Raw genomic sequence first — 7,389 nt, forward strand, 5'->3', positions numbered from 1 at the left:
TTGATATTAACAGTTCAAATGTTTGGAATATTCTGATGACATAAGTCAGCCAATTTGAAATATATAATAGGGATGCAATTTACGGGTGTTCTAGTGGATCGCAATTGGGGGACGTCTATAAAGGCCGTGCTTCAGAACCCAGGAATTTCTAGTTCAGTCCTCATCCCTACCTACACACGGAGATCCGCATTGCAAACACATGACCGCCCGCCAGCGCCACTGACTATGCGCAGAGTCAATATTTAATTTTTTTTTAAATGAGCTTTGGGAGCTGTGGGTGCGATGCATAAGAGTTTCCACAAGCGTAATTTCCCACTAATAAAAAAATATAGATATCTTTTTTTTTAAATAAAATCTACATCTAACGCGCTTGTAAATGCATGGGGGTGGTGGCTGGTGTGACCCGACAATTCCTGAGTAAATGCGGAATAATTGTGTGAATTTGAGAAATTTTTATTTTTGTTCGTTTATCTTTGGGACAGACAACTACTCACTGTACACTTTAGTCGTCAGTAGTTTACATACGCATCCATTCTCTACCAATAGGTTTGTATGTCAGTGAGTAGAGCGATAATACTAGTATCACACAGTACGCAACTTTTTTTACCTTTTTTTTGCATGTGACATGCACAGTGGTTTTCAGAAGCCCATGCAATTTAACTGCCTTCTGGAAGCACTCCAAAACTCGCCATTCTGTCGAGGTAGTTCATGACGTCTTGGTAGGTACGAGCTTGACTGCTGATAAAGGACGCGAACGCATCTATCTCGGCGTGCAGCAGAAGGTTCACACCCGGATGTACTAATAGCCTGCATCATGTGTGAATATAACAATAGATCGTTCCACGTGGCTTTCTATTCTTGTAGGGGAAGCGTATTGCACGACGAATCCGGTCACTTCGTCGAAATTCCATTGGTCTCTGGACAACTGGAAGAAGGACAATTCGTCCCGATTCGAAGAATGGGGCAAAAGTCCGCGTTTGTCGAATTGTCGAAAAGAGTTGATTGGGGTTGGGTGTGTAGATTGCCGGTGACAGTGGGGGTCAACAGTTAGACCATCTTTTAAAAAAAGAGAGGATGACAAATGCAGCTCTCAGAATTGGCAAGGGTCCGATTGTGAATCGTACCCGGGTTATTCAAGATGATAAATGTCGGGTTCTTCGTGAGTATACGTTCACTCGCAACTCTAGCATTATGGATTTTGGGAAGACCGAGCGAGGGGCTGACCTCCTGATGCAGTGGTCATATGTGCACTTGTAATGTACGCATATGAATAAATAACGGTCGCACTGTCGCAGCGGCTCTGTGACAGAGATAGAACCAGTTGAAATCCGATCGCAGCCTTGGTATGCTACCTGGGCGCGTATCGGTGCGATTGCTGCATGCCACGTGACCTGGAAAGGCAGAAACGATGGAAGCCAACCCAAAAAAGTATTGTAATAATTATTAATATTACCTACTTGTTGCTTAATACATGGTTCAATGCGACAGCAATCGCTTTGGTGGCCGAAGCATGCCAAACTAATCGTCGCGATAAGCGTCAATGTGCCGAATCCTCCGCACAATCACCAATTGAGGAGATTAGCTGCACAAAGGCTTAATGGAAGAAACGTTGTATTGGCTTAATGGAAGGAACGCTGATTAGACTTCTCGGTCTGGGGACCGAGAAGTCTAATCAGAAATGTCTAAAACTTTCACGTTCGTTCTGTAAAAAAGAAGAAAACAAAAACTACAATTTAGAGTAATTACACATACTACACCGACTTCACCTAATAATAATTATAATACCAAAAATTCAATCAGGCGCTTTTCTCCCATGCGAGGGACATCATCTTTGCGGGACTAGGGACACGAATAAGAAAAATCAGCAACTCGTACAATACGGAAAAAACGGTGGCTGAGGACGCTCGTGGGTCCCACATTTGTTTCCGCTCCAGAAGTACGACCTTCTAAAATCAAACGCGTGACAGGTTGTCAATGGTCAACGAGTTCGGTCTTTGATCTTGTAGCATGTGTGACCTTTTAAACGTCTTTTTTTTAAATTTTAGGTATCATCTTTATATCTAGATATATAAAACGAACAATAAATGAATTGTTTTGGGGATTTTATAAAGTCTACAAAATATACGAGCATAATATTAATTTCATTTTGGGGACTTCACAGAGGCAACATCATTGAGACAAGCTCAGCGGCATACCAAAATAGCCGTCCATCAAAAATCCCGGTACTGAAAAGTCCGGTGCTGAAGCGATCACATACCGAAATGATCGCGTACCGACATCTCCGCACCGAAATGTCCGGTTCCCCATTTCATCGAACGCATTTTTCACCGCCGTAACTATCAGTAATCCTACAATTCAACAAAGAAATGTCTTCTAAATTCTTTACAAGGTTCATTCTATATCCGTTGGATATTCAGACTCGTTGGACATTCAGGCTCGTTGGACATTCCGTCTCGGTTGGATCTTTCGTCTCGATGGATATTCAGGCACGTTGGATATTCCGTCTCGATTGGACCTTTCGTCTCTTTGGACATTTAGACTCGATGGACATTCCGTCTCGATTGGATCTTTCGTCTCGTTGTACATTCCGTCTCGCCTGTCACGTGACCGATTGGACATTCAGGCTCGTTGGACATTCAGTCTCGTTGGACATTCAGGCCATAAGCGTAGAGAGAGGGGTTATTTTCTGGAAAGGGCAGCGCGGCCGCCCTTTTCTTGTGTTAGAGGCAACCGCGAAGGAGTGTATCAAATTCGGTTTTTTTTTCTTCAGATTTTCGCACGAGTCTTAATGCGACCGATTCAAAGGACAATCGCGTTTTGATGCCGCTGGCACCGGACCTTGCGCTGATTACATAAAATAAAGCGTCAAGTTTAAGAGCGCTCCGGAGACCTTTTCGTTGTATGTGTGCTTGGATGATGATGAGCTCAAATCCGCAGAGAACGCTGACTGCTCCTTGAACACGAAGAAAAGGACTACTCTAGCAGTCTGCCAGCGCTGGCGGTTTTATCTTCGCGACCGTTTTTAGGTGACATTGGTTCAACGTCTGTAGATGTCCTCCAGTGATATGGGCGATGTACTCAGCTGATGCCACATTGTACGGAGATATCCCGCGCAAAATAGAAAGGTATCTTAATCCTACGAATAAGGTTGGGAAACACAAAATGTGTAGCGTGCTTATGGTATGCGCTGTATATATATATATATATATATATATATATATATATATATACATACTGTTGTAAGTGTTGGACCTATAACGTGGTTTCAATGTTTACAAAGTTAAGTTCTTAGAAAAAACGACCTTCCGGAAACGGAGAAATTCTAGAAAAAAGCCGTCTTCCAACTTCCGCCTATCTCGCCTGAATCACTGGCACTTTTAGGAAGGCTCCTTTCCAGTTTTTTATTCGCGGCAACTACGCTTGTGAGTTATACGTGTGCCGCGACAATTAAGTTTGTCAAGGTAAAGATCTCATGGTGAGGTCACGAGAAAGTAACCATAGAAATTTAAACATCCTTTCGAGGGGATATGTTGGCGTCCTTTATCCAACAAATAATTTATTAAGACATTGGGAGGTCCGAAGCCGAGAGCAGAACGCAGGTAGCCCCGTGCTAATTAGAGACGTTTGCGGCGCGACCATTGTACTGATTAGGCTGCGTGATTACGTCTCAGGTTTCTCGTAAAATCCACCAGAAGAAATGTCTTTAACGAATATACATGTCTGATAAATGCGTCCTTATTGCCAAGTAGGCGTTTGTATATAAAAAGTCGAGAAAGGTGCGAGTGTCGTGGAATCTTTGCCGTGTTCTCCCTTACATCTCGAACAGGGATGGGCAGTATTTCAAATACAACTATTTAAAATACGTATTTCAAATACTTTGCTTATTTTGCATTTGTATTTAATTACAAATTGGGTAATGTATTTGACGTTTGTATTTAAATACTAAAATGTGGGTTTTTCAAATACAATTGTAATTAAAAAAAATTTTGTGGGCGAAAATACATCCCTCAAATTTATTGTCACGACTCAATTAGCTCATCCTAAGACGTGTCTAGAGCAGGAAGAAAACTACGTTCTGCACCGAATGCAGTGTCTCTCAATCAGTCACAAGCGTTTAGTGACTTTGTGATTACGGTGCTGGTCCAGGGCAAGAATAGTGACGAAATCGACGTTCACAGGCAGACTGGCCAAGTAAGTGCCTGTGACAACTTGTGATGCTTTCCAGTCTGATTTCCATCTATACTTTTGCCTGGAACATTCTAAATGCGCGGGTCGTCCAGATTTTCGTGACTGGTGCGAGTTGCAACAATAAAAAATTCTCTAGCTAGTGATGCGCGTCTTGGTCGTCCCGGTTCTTTGTTGGTCTATACCAAAATGTAATCGACAAAAAAAGCTGCTTGAAGCTCTGTGCTTTTTAGAGCGCAGCTCTTAGGGGCCCGTTTCCGGCTTGAGCGGCGTCGGCGTCACCGTCGGCGTAACCGCGAGGTCACGTGACCCACCCAGGTCACGTGACCCACCCAGGTCACGTGACCCACCCAGGTCACGTGACACCCCTAGGTCACGTGACCCCGTGACCCCCTGAGGTCACGTGACCCCCATAAGTCACGTGACCCCCTGAGGTGAGGTCACGTGACCTTAGGGGGTCATGTGACGAACCCAGGTCACGTGACACGCCTAGGTCACGTGACACCCTGAAGTCACGTGACCCCTTCAGGTCACGTAAACCCCGACGTCACGTGACCCCTTAGGTCACGTGACCCCCTTAAGTCACGTGACCCCCTCGAGGTCACGTGACCTCAAGGAGTCACCTATCCCTCAGTACGCTTCCATTTTCCTCAAGAGCTGCGCTCTAACCGGCGTTACAGGGAATTGTAAACGGCTTTCATTTTTTTTCACCTATTACATCCAAGCTAATTCCATTTTTTTGTGATTATATTTCTATTATGTTACTAGAACCTCGCACACTAACTCCCGAGTGTGCGATGCAAAATTAAAATGAGATACCCAGAAACCGTTGCAGGTGCCATGAAGTCGCTGACGCAAATTTTGAGGAATGTATTTGGAAAAGTATTTGGAGGAGACCAAATACATTTGGTTGTATTTGTATCTTGTACTTAAATGCTTTTTTGTAAATGTAATTATATTTGTAATTAAATACATTTTTGACGAAGTATTTTGTATTTGTATTTCGATACATATTTGCATGTATTTTGCCCATCCCTGATCTCGAATATATTTTCCACAATACAATGTGTTGTACATTTGCCATTGTATCGGCCGCAAGTGTCGGTATTTTTAGCAAGCTTTCGTTACAATTTACTTTTCGGCGTTCTTATTGGCTACCACCGCATTCTCGTTGATTGCGGAGTGAAAATAAAATGTTTCGGACTCGCTTCTATGGCCGTATGAACGGGGACGCTCTGCACTCATTTACGAATTTGTACTTTGCTTAACTCCTTATATTAAAAAAGAGTAACTTAAAGATAAAAAAGAAAAAAACTTTAAAAGATACGAGACTATTTTCTCCTCACTTGCCAACCAGGATCCCTTTCCGTGGTGATTGTTGCAGAACATTTAATGAGTTCCGACGACTTGAGATTAGAGGTTTTAATGAAAAGGTGCCGGCGAGCTGAAGATAAGAACCGATAATGACCCCTGGAAAAGCAGAACAAGGGGGCAAATGACAGATACGAATTTCCAGACAAAGCTATTGTAGAGGTCCCTGGTACGGTACCGGGACCAGGCGGCTTTTTCTAGCGCGCACCAGTCACCTAGCTGTGTTTGGAGATTTGTGTATGACCTTCTCCCCGTTGTACCCATTTTCCAGGGATCATTATCGTTTATCAGATTCAACATTAATGACGTTAACTCGAAGAATGACACGACGCTTAGACTGCCAAGACCAGCGTTAAGGAACATCTTGCTCTGCGTTTCTCGTGGTTAAAGAGGTATTCTCACGGACGATAATTTTTAGGGGAGGGATCAATATGTGGGTCGTCAGTGATCGGCAGAGCCGGCGGGACTTCCTCCCTGACTCTAGAATTCACTCGAAGAGTGGGGACTGGGAGCCGGTAGGGATTTCAGTGTTATCAGACGAATTTTACGGCCGCACTCTCGACATCAGGGCTCGGTGCGCGCTGACGAAAATAGAACAATGGACTCATACATGAAACGGCGACACGCGATTATGGCAGTAGGAGGAAGAAGAGGCGGGTCGTCGCTGCTGGCAGTCTTCATATGGGCTCCGCAGTTTTTTGGTAAATTCTGTGCGGAAATGTGCTAGCCAGTGCTTTGCTTTTTGCGTGTGTAGTCAGCGAAGTCGACATTCAACCCCTGGACGTCGAAAATCGCAAAAGACGTTTCTTGAGATTTCTGGCCTTTTTTTTGAAGCACGTCATGTGCTTTACTAAGCCTAACACTAGTCAAGCCTAACAGGTCGATCGACATGAAAGTTGATGGCTCGTCGCATGCGTCGGGGACTTCGGCGCCTCGAGAAGAAAACACCGGTGATCCTACGTATTCCCTGGGTCGAGCTGTAATTTTGGGGGAAGATATCTCCGAGAAGGATTTCTATGCGAAGCAGGGTGGCCAGATGCGGCCGAGCGAATAAGAAAATAGTCGTCCCCAACCAAGCCCCCCCAAAAAAAGCGGCGTGACCTTCGTGAAGAAGTCCAAAACAAGCGGAAGTTCAATAAATGTACACATTCTTGAAAATAGTTTATTAATATTAAAATGAGAAAGAGAACTGGCTAAAATACGAAGGCGAACTCGCTGAAATACGAAGTCTGCGTGCCTTGTCAGTTCCCGCCGTATAGTGGCATGGCACGCTGAGTGACATGCTATTGAGCCTCCATTTAACATGCCAGCTTGAGCTCCAGTTCTGGTATCGTTCTTGAAGGCGACGACTTGGTAAAGCCCATGGTAGTCAGACGTGCACTAGAAAGAGGCCGAGAGTTCCTCACGTGTTTTTCTGTTGCCATGTGCTGAACAGGGTCGGCATGATGAGCGCGGATCTCGCACTTGTACGCTGCTTTTTTATCCTCTCCGGTGACTGGTCGCAGGCAGTCCTCAAGCTGTGTATCCTTTTCCCACTCTTTACAGTATCTTTTGCCATACTTCGACAACTTCGAAGCCATTTTGCGCAAAATACAATGGCAACTAGACACGACGACCGCGACTGCCGACTGGCAAGATGGGCAAGGCGCCAAAACATTTGTGAATGGATAGTAATTGTTTTGTACTTTGTGACGGGTGGTAGCTTGCGCCAGCTAACCGCGGCGCCAAACGGTCATGCTGTTTTTCGTGTTTTTACGACAAACGCGCTGTCAATGAGCATGACGAGCAATAAAATAGCAATATCTGCGGCAAAAACGCGACAAGAGACTAGAA

The sequence above is a fragment of the Ixodes scapularis genome, unplaced genomic scaffold (genome assembly GCF_016920785.2).
Source record: "Ixodes scapularis isolate PalLabHiFi unplaced genomic scaffold, ASM1692078v2 ptg000071l_1___fragment_3__unscaffolded, whole genome shotgun sequence".
NCBI lineage: Eukaryota > Metazoa > Arthropoda > Arachnida > Ixodida > Ixodidae > Ixodes > Ixodes scapularis.